This window comes from Rattus norvegicus, chromosome 4, assembly GCF_036323735.1.
Source record: "Rattus norvegicus strain BN/NHsdMcwi chromosome 4, GRCr8, whole genome shotgun sequence".
Classification (NCBI taxonomy): domain Eukaryota; kingdom Metazoa; phylum Chordata; class Mammalia; order Rodentia; family Muridae; genus Rattus; species Rattus norvegicus.
The window spans coordinates 3522789-3542896 of NC_086022.1; the positions used below are offsets into that span (position 1 = coordinate 3522789).

Genomic DNA, 20108 nt, shown 5'->3' on the forward strand with positions numbered 1-20108 from the left:
CCAAGGTAGACAAGACCAATTTTTCTTCTATTTGTGCCCAATGAGACCATGCTCTACTACACATGCATTTGGATCATGGGTCAGTCCATGTATAGTCCTTGGGTAGTGGTTTAGTCCGTGGGAGGTCTGGTTGGTTGGCATTGTTGTTCTTATGGGGTTGCAAGTCCCTTTAGCTCTTTTAACCCTTTCTCTAATTCGTCCATCTTGGGTCCAGTTATCAGCTCAATGATTTTTTACTAGCATTCGCCTCTGTAATTGACATGATTTGTCTGTGCCTTCCAGTAGATCGCTACAGCAGGCTCCTGTCCTCATGCACTCCTTAGCTTCATCAATCTTATCTACTTTTTGTTATACACACACACACACACACACACACACACACACACACACACGCACACACACATATACACACATATATAGATAGATATAGATAAATAGAGATAGAGATAGAGATATATAGATATATAGAGCCTATATACATATGTGGGGCAGTCTCTGAATCGGCATTCATTCAGTCTCTGCTCCAAACTTTTGCCTCCATATCCCCACCTATGAATATTTTTGTTCTCCCTTTTAACAAGGAATGAAGCATCTGCATTTCAGTGGTCCTGCCTCTTGAGAGGTGAATGCTAGCAGCAAACATTGAACTGAGACTGGGCTTCCCATTGGAGGAAATAGTGAAAGTATTGGAAGAGCTGAAGGGGTTTCCAACCCCATAAGAACAACAATGCCAACCAACCAGAGCTCCCAGGGACTAAACCATTACCCAAGGATTATACATAGACTGATCCATGGCTCCAGCTACATATGTAGCAAAGGATGGCCTTGTTGGGCACCAATGGAAGGAGAAGCACTTGGTTCTGCCAAGGCTGGATCCGCCAGTGTAGGTGTATATGGGGGGGGGGGCAAATTGGATGGGGAACACCAATATAGAAGCAGGGAAGGGGGATGGCATAGAAGGCTTATGTCCAGGAAACAAGTAAAGGAAATAACACTTGAAATGTAAATAAAAAATTTCAATAAATGAAAAAAATACTGAAAAAAATGAATTTGTGACCAATGGTGCTGGGTTAATTCCTCACAAGTTGATCAGATCTTGAAAAAGTTCACATTGATAGATTTCTAGGGGAGGAACTCCTAACATTCCCTGCTTCAGTAAAAATAGGGCTATGTATTCAGGCCCTTCTCATCTTATGAGACACAGGTTGTCCCTTTGCAGATCATGGGAGACAAACAAAAGAAAATGAAAGTTCATAGCCTATACAGCTGGGTGTGGTCATTGTTTGGCCTTGTCTACCTGGATGGTTAATCCCAAGATTTCCACTTTTCTGTATTTGAAATATGGAAATGAGCTGGAAAAATGAATCAGCAGTTAAGTACAGTGGCTGCTCTTCCAGAGGACCTGGGTTGGAGCCCTAGTACCCACGTGGCAGCTCTCAACACTCCTTAACTCTAGTGCCAGGGATCTCATGCCCTCTTCTGATCTTTCTAAGCACCAGGCACACACTAGTGCACAGATATACATGCAAGCAAAACACCTGTGGACATAAAAACAAACAAACAAATACAAGCGAATAAATAAATCTATGGAAACCACTATATCTCAACAGAGCATAGGTTTGCTACAAACAATAAATGAACATTTTTTGGGTGTCTACAAGAATTTATTCATACTTTCTTAAGTAAAAGATGAAAAGGAGGAGGAGAAGGAAGGACAGGAGGAGGAGGAAGATGAGGAAGATGAGGAGGAGGAGGTGATGGTGGTTCGGGTGATCAGGGAAGTTATTCATAAACACTGAACAGGAACCAAGACTCCAAAACTTGGGTACTCCTCGTACCCTCAGCCACAGATCCCTGACAGACTCCCACCCTCCGGAGGTTCCTTTTCAACAAGACACCCAGATCAGCAGCAGAGGTACCTGGGGTCAACACTCAGATTGTGAACAATGGGATGGAAGGGAAAAGTTCAAAAATTGGAGCTGAGTAGGAGAAGGGATGAAGAAGAGAGATCCTAGGATCTAGAGGACAGAGTCGGGCCATAGGAGGGGAAAGTGAGCCAGTATGGGGGTGCCCCCCGACTGCTGTGGCCCATGCTCCCTGGACCCCAGAGAACCCCATGGTTTGTTCTTCAGTCCACTCCCCTATTCCTGAAGCCTCACAGGCCCAACTCCAAGTTCTCCAGCTCCTCCTCCAGAACCTTGTGCCATGTCAGCTTCTTCAGCTGTTCTCTGCTGAACTGCCCGGCCTGGAGGTGTTACTGAAGCTCCTCCACCTATCAGTTTCTTCCTTAGGTTCTTGATCTTCTTGGCTTTCTCTGTGGTGCCAACAGAGTCGGGTGCATGGAAGGTAGCTAGAGATGTGGCTTGGGGGCCATGGTGGGCACTGGGTGTCTGGGCTGAGTCTCTCAGAGACACCTTATCAAGAGTCCTGTTCTGGGTTCGGTCCCCAGCTCCGAAAAAAAGAAAAGAAAAAAAAAGAGTCCTGTTCATGGCCTCTACATCTTTCTCTTGCTGCTGCCTCCTCTTCTCCTTCTGCTTCAGGTTGTGTTTGGCTGTCTTGGAGAGGCCTGCTTCACCACTGTCAGGTCTGGATGGGGTGACCTGTGTGGTGTCATCAGGGTTCTGCCCTGGGGGAAGTTCTGGTTTACTCTTGAAAAACTTCACATACTTGTTTTCATAGACTGGGATTCTTGGAGCATGTATCCTTCTTTGACCCTCAGCTGCTTGTGCTATGTCCCATCGGGTCTCTGTGTTGAGGCAATGTAGTTGCCGCCGGTCTCGTCAGTTACATAGGGAGTCACCATCTTGAGAACCCAAACACAATAAATGAATTTCTAGGGGTAATAAATGGAATTGTCCTGCATTTAAGTTCTTGATAAATGGCAGCATTCATTCCCTTTTAAAATTGCTTTTTAAGTGATCTGGGTTGGATCTGGAATTGTGTTGGGTGCTTTTGAGTTTGAGAACTCAAGTAGACTATGCCTTTTTATGCATCATTGTTGCTGTCTAGTGGATGAGTTAGGTCCATTTTAAACCTAATGCAGGCATGACAAAGTGAGTTCGGAGAGGATGTACTGAGAACAACTCCCTGAGCTCTGGGTTAAGATTTCTAGCTGCCTCCTAGATAACCCACTGGCTCTACATGGAAACCTTGCTCAGGTTACCTTCCTAATTTCCACCACCTTATGTCACTGGCATGACAGATGCCTGAAAAACACTGTTCTTCAGCCCAATCTGCTTCTTCCCAGGTGCCAGCTTGTTCTATGTCTAGAAGGCTCATTCATGTTCATCTCCTTTCAATAACCCTGTGTATCCTTCAGAACACAGTTGAGTTCTTCCCAGAATATGGGAATAACACCAGACAATGGAGACTTTAGAGTCAGCAGAACATCTAAGAAGCCAGGATACTCAGATTGCACAGGATCCTGATAACCATTGGGGAAGACAGGGTGGAAAGACAGATGGCCACTTCTCTATTCTCTATTTGAGAGCGCACATGCACTTCATAATTCAGGAGAGACTCTACATGCATACCTGTAAATAGCTGAGCTGATTACTACTAATTGCTGGTTTGCTCTGAGTTAACTTCTAATCCAGGAATACTTCAAGAGGAATACAAGGTTTGGTGGCCTTTGCCTATTCAAACCCAGTTGCAGAAATACCAAGGAGGGAGAGCTACAGGAATATTAAATACAGAAGCCCCTAGCATGAATCTCAGGAACAAGGCAGCCGCCTGACCAGAGGAGAAAGCCTGAGCTTTGAAATGAAGGACTTTGCTCCCACCCACTCCTTGCTGGAGATGAGATGGAAGGTAAGACATTAATCTCAGATCTCTAGCTCCCAGAGCATAGCACAGCTTCAAGATTCAGTTCTTTGTTAGCTATTGTTTTCTTTCATGCTGCTTTTAGGATTATTTCTTTTAGTTTTCTTTCCTTTTCTCCTTTCCTTCCTTCCTTCCTTTCTCCCTTCCTTCCTTCCTTCCTTCCTTTCTTTTTTAATACAGGGTTTCACTGTGTAGCTCTGGTTCTCTGGGAACTCGATCTGTTGACCAGTATGGCCTTGAACTCAAAAAGACTAGACTCACAGATTTCTAAAATCCTGTTGGAGACTGGATACCCAATTTCAGACCAGATAGTCTGTCTACAATCATGGGACTGAACACAGTGCTACAGGCACAAAGTAACCTCTAGAACCATAGAAAGAAAGACTTGAGGCCTGGCAGTAACCTTTGGCACCTCAGACTTCAGGATTTCATACCCACATGGATGTCAGATACCACTGGAAGCAAAATTGCAGTATTTCAAGGGAACCCTGAGCAAACTGGAACCAATCCTCAGGCCCTGAACTGACCTCTAAGGCCACTGGGCTGGAAATGTGGTTGAAAGGTACTTTCTGGTCCTGCAGGAATGGGGAGTTTGGATCCAGAACTGAGTCCCACATAAGCTGGAGGCTCAGTCACAGGCACACTCTAGACATCAGGCATTTCTGGAAAAAATAATTTTTCACCTGTCCATGTACTGATAAACTCTGAGGCCGACTTCATATTTTCCCTTGAGTATCCACCAGGAGTAGTACATGTGGATTATGATAGTGGTTCTGTTTTTAGTTCCTTCAGTAACCTCCATATTATTCTCTACAGCCATTACATTCCTATCAGCAATATAAACCTATATATTTATTTCTGTATTAAAAACCAAAAACAGAAATAGTATTTGGATGTGTGAGTGACATTTATGTCAGGGAATATGTGTACCACAGGGCAGAGCTGAGGGTCAGAGAGAGTCTGTATGAATTGGTTCCTTCTCCCACATTTACATTGGTTCTAAGTATTGAACCTGGGTCATCAGACCAGGATCTAAGTTGCTTTACATACAGAATAATCATTTTCCCTGGGGTGACATGGAATTTCAGTGGAGTTTCTAATTGTATTTCCTTGGTTGCTAAAATCACATTTATTGGTTTTCTGTACATCTGTTTAGCAGTTGAGGGCTGGAAGTGTGGCTTAGTGGTAGAATATTTACCCAGCATCCAGTTCTGGGTGCAGGCCCAAGTAATACACACACACACACACACACACACACACACACACATGTTCACGCATGAGACACAGAGTCACAAAGACACAGAGAGACAGAAACTGACAGTCTTATAGACAGACAGAAATTTCTATTCAGATCATTTGCTCATCTACTAATTATATTGCTTATTAGCTATCATTGTTTTATTTTAGTTTTGTTTTTAGATAAGATCTTACTGTAAAGCCCTAGATGGTCTAAAACAAGCTATGTAAAGAGGGTGGCCTGACCTCACAGAGTTTTACCTGTTTATGGTGACTTGAGTTAGGATTAGAATGTGCCACACTGTCCTTCTCTACTTTACTTCTTTATAGGATGTAGATTTATTCTAGGTTAGATGAATGATTGAGCAAAGATATCCTCTCAAGAATACTTTGGGGGCTTAAGTTACAGTCTTTGATCCATTTTGAGTTGATTTTCATAGAGCAGGAGGGATGGGGATCTAGTGTTACTCTTCAATGTGTAGCTACTCAATTTGCCTGACATCACCTGTTTAAGAATACCTTTTCTCCAACACACATTTATTAAGTAGGAATCAGATGGCTGTGACTACATGGCTTATTTCTCAGTCCTCTGTTCTATTCCATTGACACATAATGTATGTGTTTCTACAAAATCCTGTCTTTTGTTATCCCGACTCTGTCTAATTTTGAAATTAGGTAATGTGGTACAGGGAGCATTTGTGGTTTTGATCAGGATTCTTCTGGCTATTCAATAGAGTCTTAACAATAAAAGAAAGACATTCAATATAGATGTCTAGCCTGTATATCAGTGCTTCTCACCCTTCCTAAAGCTGTTGCCCTTTAATAGAGTCCTTGTGTTGTGGTGACCCCTAACTATGACATTACAAAGGGGCTGCAATCCACAAATTGCAAAGTGCTGCTCTACACACATGCACACACATGAGCTCACTCTCCCGAAGGTATAAATGGACTCTCTCCATAATAAGTACATCACACACACACACACACACACACACACACACACACACACACACACACACAAAGTCTTAAAATATCTGATATAATTCAACAGGGCATCTGTCCCATCTTTTCCTTGTTGGAGAATTTGGACACTTTTTTTTGCTACAGCTTCAATATCATTTCTTCTTAAAGGCATATATTTGGAACAATTTAGTGTGCATCTCTGGCTATCCAAGAACTCACTATGTAGACTAGGCTGACCTAGAACTCACAGAGATCTCTGGGCTTCTGCCTTCCAAATGCTGTGATTAAGGTATGTGTGTCACCAGGATCAATATCAATGTTTTTTACATTTCATTTAGGTGTTTTTTATATCCTGCAAAAGATTATGAGTCATGAAGTGGGTGCTGAGACTTGAACTTGGGTGCTGTGGATGAGCAGCTGGTCCTCTTAACCACTAAGCTATCGCTCCAGCCCCTTACATGATTTTTGGTCAAAGAATAAGATATGAATTATATATTTCTCTCTGAGTGGAAACATGAAAATCTGAATTATTCAAGACTTATAATATAGATGCATACCTTCAGCTCCTCCCATAAAATTAATTCAGATGGGCTTGTCAATCACATGGACAGAAAACAAACTTCAAAAACTATAACCTTGAAACATAAGTCATCTAAAGACCTTAAAAGGATACAAGAGATAACTATCCCTTCAATGATCAAGGGAGCCCCTCCCTTTATGCAGCTGCTTACAGATTGTCCTGGTTAGATTTATTTTTTCTTTTTGTTCACCTTGGCAAAAACCAGGATCAACAGGAAAGAAGGAACTTCTCTTGAAAAATTCTCCCCTTAAACGGGCCTATACAGAAGTCTGTGGAGGAATTTTCTTGATTAAGGACTAATGCAGGAGAGCCCAACCTACTGTGGGTGAGGCCACCTAGATAGGGGTTATTGTGTAGTATAAGGAAGCAAGCCATGAGCAAGAAGCCAATAAGCTTTCTTTTTCTCCCCAGCCTCTGTTTCTGTTCCTGCCTCCAGGTTCCTGCCTTGAGTTACTGCTCTGTCCGTCTTCCATGAATGATGAAGGACAAGCTTTAAAATGAAATAAACCTCTCCCTTCCACCTCGCTTTGGTCCTTGTGTTTATCATAGCAACAGAAATCCTGACAAAAATTCACCTTCACTAAGTCTGACATCTTCGCAAGTTCTAACTAAAAAACTGTAATTTTTATCATCCTGACCCCTCTACATCACCCCTTATAACTACTGAAAACATTCCTAATCTGTTGGCCATAATATTGGGAGCATTCCTACTCTCTTAAGACACCCCCACCCACACAAACCAATGCATCTGATTTTGCAAGCTTCCATATTGAACCTGCCTGCTTTCTTGGTCTATAACTTGGAAGACATGTCCCCCTCCCCCAGTCACCACCCACCACCTACCACTACCTTCCCATTACCCACCCATCCCCTTGTCTTCCATGCCCCCGAATATTATTCTGCAGGTCTCCATGTTGAGCCTGCTTGCTTTCTTTATATCTAACCCTGAAAGCATGGGTTTCTTTCTTCTTTTGCCCATTTCTCTCCTGCCAGTTGAGGAAGTTCTATGGTACCTGCCTTGTTGATACTGTCCTCTCAAACCCCATAAAATGGGCCTTCAGCTTCCTCTTGAGTTTGTTAAGTTCTTTTATCTATGAGATGAGGAGCTCTCAGAAAGGCAGCCTGAATTTCCCAGTAATGATCATAAAGAAATGAAGACACAATGGAGCAGCAAATGTGTTGTTGTTGTTGCTGCTGCTGCTGTTGTTTTGTTTGTTTTGTTTTGTTGACATGGTTGTGATAAAGAGTGGACAGGCATGAGGTCAGCTTAGATCAGATGATAAAGGAATAAGTGGGATCCAATTGCGGAATTTAAGAAGGCTTGCATCAAATTTAGTAAGTAGTTTTCTCCTCTGTGTCCCTGTGTTTGCCAGGATGAGGTTGGTCCTTTTCCCCAGGTATACTAAAGGAACTAACTTCTCAATGATAGCTGCTTCTCAAATGCCAGCACACCTCAGCAGTGAGGGGACAGAGACAAAACTCCATGCTGCTGACCTTGGTAACTTGATGAGTTCCCTGGGAACTTTAGGAACCTTGACTAAGGACAAACCAGGATTCACAGCTTCAATAATAAAAATAATTTTGGGTTTAAACAGTTTATAAAGAAGGGTTGGAGACTTTTATTAAACATATTTCATTATGGGCTTAATCATAAGACTTAACAGAAAGAGACACTCTCAGAAGAAAGTACACAGGAGAGTACAAATGTGGGTTTCTAAAAGAGAGCAAAATGTACCTAGGTGTGGGAATAGTCTCCCCAAGGGAGAGGAACAACTGATTGTGTGAGCATTAGCCATATGGTCAAGTTTGGTGGTTCGTGGGTGTTTCCTTCTCCAGAGAAGAAGCTATTTCTGCAGAGAATAATTGACTGAGTAAAACTGCAGCCATGTGGAGACTTTGGGATGCTGCCAACCAGGAAGCTAATTCCCTTACCCTAAGCTTGCTTTAGCGTCTTGAATTCTGAGCCATTCCTTGCCCACTTCTATTACTGAAACTATAACAGTCTCATTCACAACAAAAGTCTCTGCAGAGGGTCAGTCCTCCCACTTACAGAGGAAGGGAGACTTGGCTAGCTAGTTCTGTGTCAACTTAATACAAGCTAGTATTATCTGAAAGGAGGGAAACTCATTTGAGAAAATGCCTCCATAACATCTGACTGTAAGTTATTTTCTCAATGACTGATATGGGAGGACCCAGCCCATTGTGGGTGGGGCCATCCCGGAGCTGGTGGGCCTGGGAGCCAAAAGGAAGCACGCTGAGCAAGTCATGAAGAGTAAGTCAGTAAGCAGCACCCCTCCATGGCCTCTGCAGCAGCTCCTTCTTCCAGGTTCCTGCCCTGTTGAGTTCCTGTCCTGGCTTCCTTCATTGATGCACTATGAGGTGAAATCCCTTTCCTCCGCAGATTGCTCTCCTTGTGGTTTCAGCAAGGCAGTGGTAACCCTGACTAAAACGGTTTAGGTCAGTACAGCCTTTGTTGTTACCTCCGACTTTGGGTGCTTCCAGAATCCATGTTCTTAACCATACAGAATACTGGGATAAAATTAACCACTGTGTATAAAACTTTCCACTCAAAGATATGGAATATGGGAAGAGGCAGACAGCACAAAATGGCTAAACCCAGGAACTAGCAGACGTGCACTGTCCACAGGAAACCTCAGTCTTGATTCCCCTGGTAAACAGAAAGAAGTCTGAAGCCAGGAGGAATCAGAAATGGCCTAGGAAACTATTTCAGGAGCATTGTAAACTGACAGGATTCTTGTGTGTAGGTTCAGCTGCCCTTCCTTCACATTCCTTTCAATTTTCCTGAACCCACACCACTCTGCCCTGGAAGGATTTCCGTGCCAATCATTCTGTCTGAGACTGCATGGACTCATTGGGCTGCTTCCAAGGGCAACACAGGAAGAATATACAATTTATCACACACTGCTTTGTTCCTCTCTAAGAAAAAAGAAAGAACAGAACAGTGTGATATAGGTTAAAGGAAAGATCTTAAGAGGTAATAACTGGTTTTCTGTGAAGTTTTTTCCTTAAACCGCCTTTTACAGAACAGCAGGGCTCCCCCACACTTCCCAGGGGCTCCTTAGAACATTTCTTTCTTTTCATTCTTCAGTTGGAGTTGAGGGAGGGTTGGGAAGGCTCTCTTCATTGTCCCTTCAGGGAGCCCAGCAGGAGGCTCTGCTCTCCAGAGTCACCAGAAATGGCATGCATCAGCAACACTGAGCCAGGAGATGGAGACAGGAATTCAGTGTGCTAGCTATCTGGTGGCCCTAGAGTAAGTCTCCAGTCAAAAAAGCCTTATGAGTAGGGCTCTGCAACAGGACAAGCTTGGGAGCCACTTGGTAAAACAGATGAGCCTACTGGAGGAAGGAACCATGTCACCAGTGGTTCATGGATCCCTTTCCTCCACATTGGAAAGACACTGGGGAGAAACATAACTTTCTTGTATGAAAAGGCATTTTTTTTAAAGGTTAGGCAAAAGAAAAAAATTAGACCAGCCCCACATAATGGAAATAAAATACAAATCACATTTGTGATTTTAAATTTTCTAATAGTCCTATATTTTAAAAATAATAGGTCAAAAGAAATGAGTGAAATTTGAGTCATATATCATGGTTCTAGTCAATGCATTATCATTTAACATATAATCAGTATAAAGACATTTACTAATGATGTCATTAACACTGATGTATTTCATATTAAGCTCTGTATTCTGATGTGCATTTTACACATACAGCTATTGGCACAAAACAAAGCACTTGCTTCCAAGAGGCTAAGAGTCAAATAACTGTGACCAGAAATGTGGATTCAATTTGCTGGATATATGATGAGAGAGAGAGAGAGAGAGAGAGAGAGAGAGAGAGAGAGAGAGAGAGACCAGCCAGAGGCATTTAGAAGAGTCCAGAGCAGAAAAAGAAAGCTGTAAACTGAACATGGTCAACATTCTGGACAGGGCCAGACTCTCTGCAGGAGCATAGAGAACAGAGAAAACAGGGAGACTCGCAGGGTTGTAAGGAATTTGACTGGCTGGGGTCAGGGAGCCTGTGAACTGAGGAGGCTGGGATGCTGGCTTGGACTCTGAAATGTGCACTAGTACCTGATTACTGTAACATTGAAGAAGCCTGGAGCTCTCACATGGTAATGGGAACCACAGGTACCCATGTGTCCCTTCTGCTGGGTAAGGGGAACAGAAGCTAGTTTCACATGTTCCAGAGGAATGCTGACTCTTACCTGACTGCCACAGGCTGAGCTCATTGGACTGCCTCTTGGGATTCGGGGAACTGGAGTTTCTTTTGGACCTGACATTAGAGGAGTAGTCCCATGATCTTTTATAATAATAAAACAAAAAATAGTCCTGAATTAATTTACTAAGTGAATTAATAAGGAAATTAGGTTAAATTAGCTAATACCACTGAAGGGAAATCTCTGGTACAGGTTTCAGATGCTGTCAGATGACCTTTGCACCTTTAGGGTTGTTGTGATCTAAGTTAGAACATCTCAAACATTTTACATAATAGTCACAAGTATGAGGGCCTATGGCTCGCCAAAGAATGATACTCGGATTCAAATAGTATGAAAAGACATTGAGTGTTTTATTCTGCAGAAGTCCAGCATGCTGAATTCCCTCATTAGCAAGTCAGAGAGACAACCAATGAGCTTGCAGGCCTGTTTTAAGGGACATTAGGGAATTCTGGGGTAAGTGACTATACTGGCTGGTTTGTGTGTCAACTTGACACAAGCTGAAATTATCACAGAGAAAGAAGACTCAGTTGAGGAAATGTCACCATGAGACCGATCTGCAAGGCAGTGATCTCAACTAGTGATCAAGAGGGGAAGATCCAGCCCATTGTGGGTGGTGCTGTCCCTGGGCTGGAGTTCTTGGGTTCTATAAGAGAGCAAGTTGAGCAAGCCAGGAGAAGCAAGGAATTCACCATGGAAATTATATTCTGTTTGTGAAAATTTTGATATATCTTTAAATATACACTTATTCCAAGTGTGTCCTATTGGGAACTAACTGAATTTGCAAAGAAACGAAGATTTTATTCATGAAAACTTTGCTTTATCATGAAAACTACACTTATTTCAAGTGTGTGCTATTGGGAACTATCTGAATTGGCCATGGAACTTAAGAGATTCCGTTCGTGAAAATTTTGCTATATCTTGAAAAGTACACTTATTACAAGTGGGACCAATTGGGAACTAATGGAAATCTCCAAGATAGTGAGACTCCATTTGTCAAAATTTTGCTATATATTGAAAAGTACACTTATTACAAGCACATATTGTTGGGAACTAAGTGAATTTACCATTATACAGAGATTCTGTTTGTGAAAATTTTGCTGAATCTTGAAAATTACACTTACTACAAACGTGTCCTTTGGGAACTAGCTGAATTCGCCAAGATACTGAGAGTCTGTTCATGAAAATTTTGCTATATTTTGAAATGTACATTATAACAATCGAGGCCTATCGGGAACAAACTGAATTCGCCATGGCACTTAGATTCCGTTCATCAAAATTTTGCTATATCTTGAAAAGTACAATTATTACAAGTGTGTCCTTATGGGAACTAACTGAATTTGTCAAGAAACTGAAATTTCAGTCGTTAAAATATTGGTATATCTTGAAAAGTACACCTATTACAAGGGCATCCTATAAGGAACTAATGGAACTCGCCAAGATACTGAGTTTCCATTCGTGAAAATTTTGCTATATCTTGAAAAGCACACTTATTACAAGTGGGTCTTATTGGGAACTAACTGAATTCGCAAGAATACTGAGAGTCCGTTCGTGAAAATTTTGTTATATTTTGAAAAGTACATTATTACAAGCGCGTACAATCGGGAACTAACTGAATTTGAAATGGAACTTAGATTCTGTTCGTGAAAATTGTGCTATAGCTTGAAAAGTACAATTATTACAAGTGGGTCCTGCTGGGAACAAACTGAATTCACCATGGAACTTAGATTCTGTTCGTGAAAATGTTGCTATATCTTGAAAAATACACTTATTACAAACACATCCTTTTGGGAACTAACTGAATTCGCCAAGACACTGAGATTCCATTCTTGAAAATTTTGCTATATCTTGAAATGTGCACTTATTACAAGTGTGTCCTATTTGGAAGTAACTGAATTTGCCTAGAAATTTAGATTGCGTTCATGAAATTTTGCTATATCTTGAAAAGTACACTTGTTATAATCGCGCCCTATGGGGACCTAATGGAATTCGCCTAGATACTGAGATTCCAATCAAGAAAATTTTACTCTATCTTGAAAAGTACAATTATTACAAGCGCGTCCTATTGGGAACTAACTGAATTCGCCTAGAAGTTGAGATTCGTTTTTGAAAATTTTGCTATATTTTGAAAAGTACATTATTACAAGTGCGTCCAATTGGGAAACAACTGAATTCACCATGGAAATTATATTCTGTTCGTGAAAACTTTGATATATCTTTAAATATACACTTATTACAAGTGCGTCCTATTGGGAACTCACTGAATTCGCCTAGAAACTGAGATTGCAATTGTGAAAATTGTGCTATATCTTGAAATGTACAATTATTACAAGTGCATCCTATTGGGAAGTAACTGAATTCACCAAGAAACTGAGAGTCTGTTCGTGAAAGTTTTGCTATATTTTGAAAAGTACTTTATTACAAGTGCGTCCTATTGGGAACTAACTGAGTTCGCCAAGATATTGATATTAATTTCGTGTAAACTTTCCTATATCTTGAAAAGTACGCTTGTTACAAGTGCATCCTTTGGGAACTAACTGATTTCGCCAAGAAACTGAGATTTCATTAAAGAAAATTTTTGTATATCTTGAAAATTACACTTATAACAAGCTCGTCCTATTGGCAACACCTGAATTTGCCAAGTAATTGAGATTCCGTTTGTGAAAATTTTGATAAATCTTTAAAAGTACACTTATTACAAGCACGTCCTATTGAGAACTACCTGAATTTGCCTAGAAACGGAGATTGCATTCGTGAAAATTTTGATATATCTTGAAAAGTACATTAATTACAAGTGCGTCCTATTGGGAACTAACTGAATTTACCACAGAACATAAATTCTGTTCGTGAAAATTTTGCTGTATCTTGAAAAGTACACTTATTACAAGCGTGTCCTGTTGGGAACTATCGTAATTTGCCAAGATACTGAGATTCCATTCATGAAAATCATGATATGTCTTGAATAGTACACTAATTAGAAGGGTGTTCTATTGGGAACTAACTGAATTCGCCACGATACTGAAATTCCCTTTGTGAAAATATTGCTCTATCTTGAAAAGTACACTTATTACAAGTGTATCTATTGAGAACTAACTGAACTAACTGAATTCGCCAAGAGACTAACTTCCCTCTAGCAAAAATTTACTTATCTTGAAAAGTACACTTATTACAAGCGCGTCCTATTGGGAACTAACTGAATTCGCCTAGAAATTTAGATTCCGTTCATGAAAATTTTGCTATATGTTGAAAAGTACAAATATTTCAAGTGCGTCCTATTGGAAACTAATTGAATTCGCCAAATAACTGAGATTCCGTTCGTGAATATTTTGCTATATTTTGAAAAGTACATTATTACCAGTGTGTCCTATTGGGAACTAACTGAATTCGCCAAATAACTGAGATTCCATTCATGAATATTTTGCTATATTTTGAAAAGTACATTATTACAAGCGCATCCTGTTGGAAACTAATTGAATTCCCCACGATACTGAAATTCTGTTCATGAAAATTTTGCTGTATCTTGAAAAGTACACTAATTAAAAGCCCGTCCTATTGGGAACTAAACTGAATTCGCCAAGAATTTGAGATTCTGTTCATGAAAAATTTGATATATCTTGAAAAGTACACTTATTACAAGTGCGTCCTATTGGGAACTAACTGAATTTCCCACGAAACTGAGTTTCTGTTCAGGAAAATGTTGCTATATCTTGAAAAGTACACTTATTACAAGCGCGTCCTATTGGGAACTAAATTAATTCGCCCAGATACTGAGATTCCATTCGTGTAGAATTTTCTATATGTTGAAAAGTACACTTATTACAAGTGTGACCTATTGGGAACTAATTGAATTCGCCAATAAATTGTGATTGCAATCGTGAAAATTTTGCTATATCTTGAAATGTACAATTATTACAGGTGCATCCTATTGGGAAGTAACTGAATTCACCAAGAAACTGAGAGTCTGTTCGTGAAAGTTTTGCTATATTTTGAAAAGTACTTCATTACAAGTGCATCCTATTGGGAACTAACTAAATTCGCCAAGATATTGAGATTATTTTCATGTAAATTTTGCTATATCTTGAAAAGTACACTTATTACAAGCGCGTCCTATTGGGAACTAACTGATTTCGTAAGAAACTGAGATTCCATATGTGAAAATTTTGCTATATCTTGAAAAGTACATTTAATTGTCCTTTTGGGAACTATTATCTAGTTCCATCCATATGCCTATGAATTTCATGATGTCATTGTTTTTAATAGCCGAGTAGTACCCTATTGTGTATATGTACCACGTTTTCTGTATACATTCCTCTGTTGAAGGACATCTGGGTTCTTTCCAGCTTCTGACTATTGTTAATAAGGCTGATATGATCATACTGGAACATGTGTCTTTGTTATACTTTGGAGCATATTTTGGGTATATGCCCAGGAGAGGTATAACTGGGTCCTCAGGTAGTAATATGTCTAATTTTCTGAAGAACTCCCAGACTGATTTCCAGAGTGGGTGTACAACTTGCAATATCACCAACAATGGAAGAGTGTTCCTCTTTCTCTACTTCCTCGCCATCAACTCTTGTCACCTATACTTTTGATCATAGCCATTATGACTGGTATAAGGTGGAATCTCAGGGTTGTTTTCATTTGCATTTTGCTGATGACTAAGGATGTTGAACATTTCTTTAGGTAGTTCTCAGCTATTTGATATTCCTCACCAGAGAATTCTTTGTACCCCATATTTAAATAGGGTTATTTGATTCTCTGGAATCTAACATATGTGTGTGTGTGTGTGTGTGTGTGTGTGTGTGTGTGTGTAATATTAGCCCTCTATCATATGTAGAGATCTTTCCCCAATCTGTTGGTTGCCATTTTTTCCTAATGACAGTGTTCTTTGCCTTATAGAAGCTTTGCAATTATATGAGGTCCCATTTTTTGAATCATGGTCTTAAAGCATAAGCCATTAGTGCTTTGTTCAGGAAATTTTCTCCAGTGCCCATATGTTCTAGGCTCTTTATCACTTTTTTTTCTATTACTTTGAGTGTATCTGGTTTTATGTGGAGGTCCATGATCTACTTGGACTTAACGCTTTGTACATGTCTATCAGAATAGATCAATTTGCATTCTTCTCCATGCTGACTGCCAGTTGAACCAGCACCATTTACTTAAAATGCTATCTTTTTTTCACTGGATAATTTTTAGCTCCTTTGTCAAAGATCAAGTGACCATAGATATATGGGTTTATTTCTGGATCTTCAATTCTTTTTCATTGGTCTCCCTGCCTGTCTCTGTACCAATACCTTGCAGTTTTATCACCAATACTCTGTAATACAGCTTGACATCAAAGAGGGTTATTACTCCAGAAACTCATTTATCTTTGAGGATAGCTTTACGTTTCCTGAGTTTTTTGTTATTCCAAATGAATTTACAAACTTCTCTTTCTAACTCTATGAAGAATTGAGATCGAATTTTGATGGGGATTGCATTGAATCTGTAGACTGATTTTGGCAAGATGGCCATTTCTACAATATTAATACTGCCAATCATGAGTAGGACAAGTGGATATAAGTCATAAGTACAAAAGAACCATACTATAATCAAAAGGCCCAAATAAGCCCAAGGAAGGAAGGCTGAATCTTCCTCATAAGGGGAAACATAGATAACAATCCTTGACAATATTAATGATACTGTATTATGCTTTCAGACAGGAGCCTAGAAAAACCTGTCTTCTGAGGGGCTCCAGTCAGCTGTCAGTGGAAAGTGATGCAGAGAATCACAGACAAACAGATGGAGCTCAAGGAGTCTGGCAGAAGAATTGAGGGAAGGATTGAGGGACACAAGAGGAATGGGTTTCAACTATAAGACCAACAGAATCAACTAACCTGGACCCTTGAGAACTACTGGAGACTTAATTACCAACTGTAAGAAACAGATATGCAGCTTGCTCTTCATGTGGGTATTCCAAGAACTGTAGCTGGTGCTGTCTCTGAAACTGTTGCATTCCTACCTGCAGATCCCATTCCCCAACTCTGTAATGGAGGTTCTGTTGTTAAAGTCTTGTACCCTAATTGGTTCTTGATTTTTCAATAAAGAAGGCTGGGAGTCAATTGCAGGGCAGAATGTACAGACAGGACTTCCTGGTCTGAGGGAGAAAGGAGAGGCAGGCAAGGAGAGAGGGCTGTTCTGTCACGCTTTGGATGAAAAAGGCAGCAGTCACATAAAGCCTTCATGGGAGAGGAGGAGAGCTATGGCCTGTGGCCTCTACCGTAGTTGGGTGGCCAAGGGTGATTGACAGGGGCTGAGTTCGAATAGCCAGTGAGTTTAGGGAAAGCAAGAAACAGAGATAATTTGGTTAAGGAAGGCTTGTTTAGGCAGTCTCCTATCTGGGCTCAGGAATTCTGCCACAGAAGTCAAGCTGTGAATTGACAAGTTGTATATGTGTCTTTTATCAAAGGATTCAAGGGTCTCTGGAGCGAGTGAGCTGGTCGCAGAAAGTCACCTCCAGGATCTTAGGCTGAGAAGAACATAAGGGAAGCTGGGAGGGGCCAGAGCATGGTCTGAACCCAGGCAAAGATGGGAGTGATTTTAAAACTACACTCAACACAACTGTACTACCTTATCTGACTTCACAGTGAGATATGAACCTAGTACTGCAATGACTTGATGTGCCAGGGAGAAATGGGTTGGAATGAAGTGTGTGAGAAGAGGAGGGGGAATTCTGGGGAAGATCTTTGTGAGGAAGGACTGGGAGAAGAGGGGGACTGATATTGGAATGTAAAGTAAATAAATACATAAATTAAAAATATTAAAACATCTAATAAAACATTGATAACTTAAAATTAATGTTGAAAATGTCTTTAATATAAATGAATGAAGAAGTCCTTTGGTTGTAAGTGTGGACTTGGAACTAAGGTGTAATGTAAAGGAGAGGCAGAAACCAAAAAGCTGTGGATACAGACATCCAGCACAGTAAAGATGAGGGTTTGAGACGAAGGGAATCTTTGTGAAAAACAGGGATCCCACTGTCCATATTTTCATGTGTTTCAACAGTGAGAGTGTGCAAGTCTCTTAAATCTTCATTTTCTTTCATGCTATTTCACATTTATTCATTCCAACACAGATTTAAGTTTTAGAAAATCATGAGGTAACTATGGCTGTGATTCAGCTGGTACAGTGATTGCCTAGCAAGCAAGATGCATTGGGTGTGTGAGAAGCATCATAGACCCAAACAGCACATACAATAAGGTGGTAATTAATGCCTATAATCTCAGAACTTCACATGTGAAGTCAGGATATCATATATTCAAGGTCATCCTCAACTACATAGAAAGAATGAGACCAGCCTGAGATATATGGTATTTTCCTTAAAATAAAAGTCATGTGATTATTTATATTATCATTATCAATAATATAAAAGTAGAATTAAACTTGGTGCATAGTGGTAGCACCTGTGGTAGCATCTGTAATCAACAGGGTTGCTGAAGAGAAAGCATGATGATGCTCAGTTCTGCAAAGAATTTTAAAAATATAAAATTAAAGGGAATGTGTCTGTGCATAAAGATGATCTTTCATTGTTTCTTGGTCTGTGAACAATTATTATAATAAATTTACTTAATAAAATATGTAATAGAAGTGAAATAATGCAGTCACAGCACATGTTAAATGGCTTTCATTAAGGTACACTAAGGCTACTCTAGGAGATATTCCAAGCAAACTTCTCACTCTCTGACTGTTAATGTAACAGAAAATTTCATTAGTGTAACAGAATGTTGTGACCATTTTATAACCATCATGAATTTAGCAAAATTATTCATAGCCATGACTGTAATTAACAATACTGTTTATATAGAGCCTAATACCACATACATGTTATGATATAATTCCAGAGATTTTATAATCAACCTCACAAAGGTATCCCAAAATAACTTGTCATTGTGTGTGTGTGTACGTGTATCTGTGTGTATTTACAATACAAATATGTATCTATTGAAATTATTGAAAAACAGGATAATTGAAGTTAGTTCAAGAGATCATTTAGAAAGTAAATAGCCATGCTTAGACTGCAGATGACAGCTGAGGGGTTAGGTTTAGTTCTTGCTACTGCATACACAAGTACTCACATCTCCCTTACATACAAAGATCACATACATTTGCCTACAAGTCCTACAAGTCCTATAAGTCCATGTTAGGCATACACGTACAACCACTATTATTTTTTTTTAACATTCTTTTTTTTTTTATTAACTTGAGTGTTTCCTATTTACATTTCGAGTGTTATTCCCTTTCCCGGTTTCCAGGCAAACATCCCCCTAATCCCTCCCCCTCCCCTTCTTTATGGGTGTTCCCCTCCCCACCCTCCCCCCATTACTGCCCTCCCCCCAACAATCACGTTCACTGGGGGCTCAGTCTTAGCAGGATCAAGGGCTTCCCCTTCCACTGTTGACCTTACTAGAATATTCATTGCTACCTATGAGGTCAGAGTCCAGGGTCAGTTCATGTATAGTCTTTAGGTAGTGGCTTAGTCCCTGGAAGCTCTGGTTGATTGGCATTGTTGTTCATAAGGGGTATCGAGCTCCTTCAAGCTCTTCGAGTTCTTTCTCTGATTCCTTCAACAGGGGTCCCGTTCTCAGTTCAGTGGTTTGGTGCTGGCATTCGCCTCTGTATTTGCTGTATTCTGGCTGTGTCTCTCAGGAGCGATATTCATCCAGCTCCTGTCGGCCTGCACTTCTTTGCTGCATTCATCTTGTCTAATTTGGTGGCTGTATATATATGGGCCACATGTGGGGCAGGCTCTGAATGGTGTTCCTTCTGTGTCTGTTTTAATCTTTGCCTCTCTATTCCCTGCCAAAAGTATTCTTGTTCCCCTTTTAAAGAAGGAGTGAAGCATTCACATTTTGATCATCTGTCTTGAGTTTCATTTGCTCTAGGCATCTAGGGTAATTCAAGCATTTGGGCTAATAGCCACTTATCAATGAGTGCATACCATGTATGTCTTTCTGTGATTGGGTTAGCTCACTCAGGATGATGTTTTCCAGTTCCAACCATTTGCCTTCGAATTTCATACAGTCGTTGTTTTTGATAGCTGAGTAATATTCCATTGTGTAGATGTACCACATTTTCTGTATCCATTCCTCTGTTGAAGGGCATCTGGGTTCTTTCCAGCTTCTGGCTATTATAAATAAGGCTGCAATGAACATAGTGGAGCACATGTATTTTTTATATGTTGGAGCATCTTTTGGGTATATGCCCAAGAGAGGTATAGCTGGATCCTCAGGCA

At 40.3% G+C, this 20108-nt stretch overlaps 1 pseudogene; it reads right to left on the minus strand.

Annotated features, from left to right (window-relative positions):
• Window positions 1-1642: 1642 nt before the first annotated feature.
• LOC134486700 (partner of Y14 and mago-like) lies at window positions 1643-19117 on the minus strand (annotated as a pseudogene).
• Between the last annotated feature and the right edge of the window lie 991 nt (window positions 19118-20108).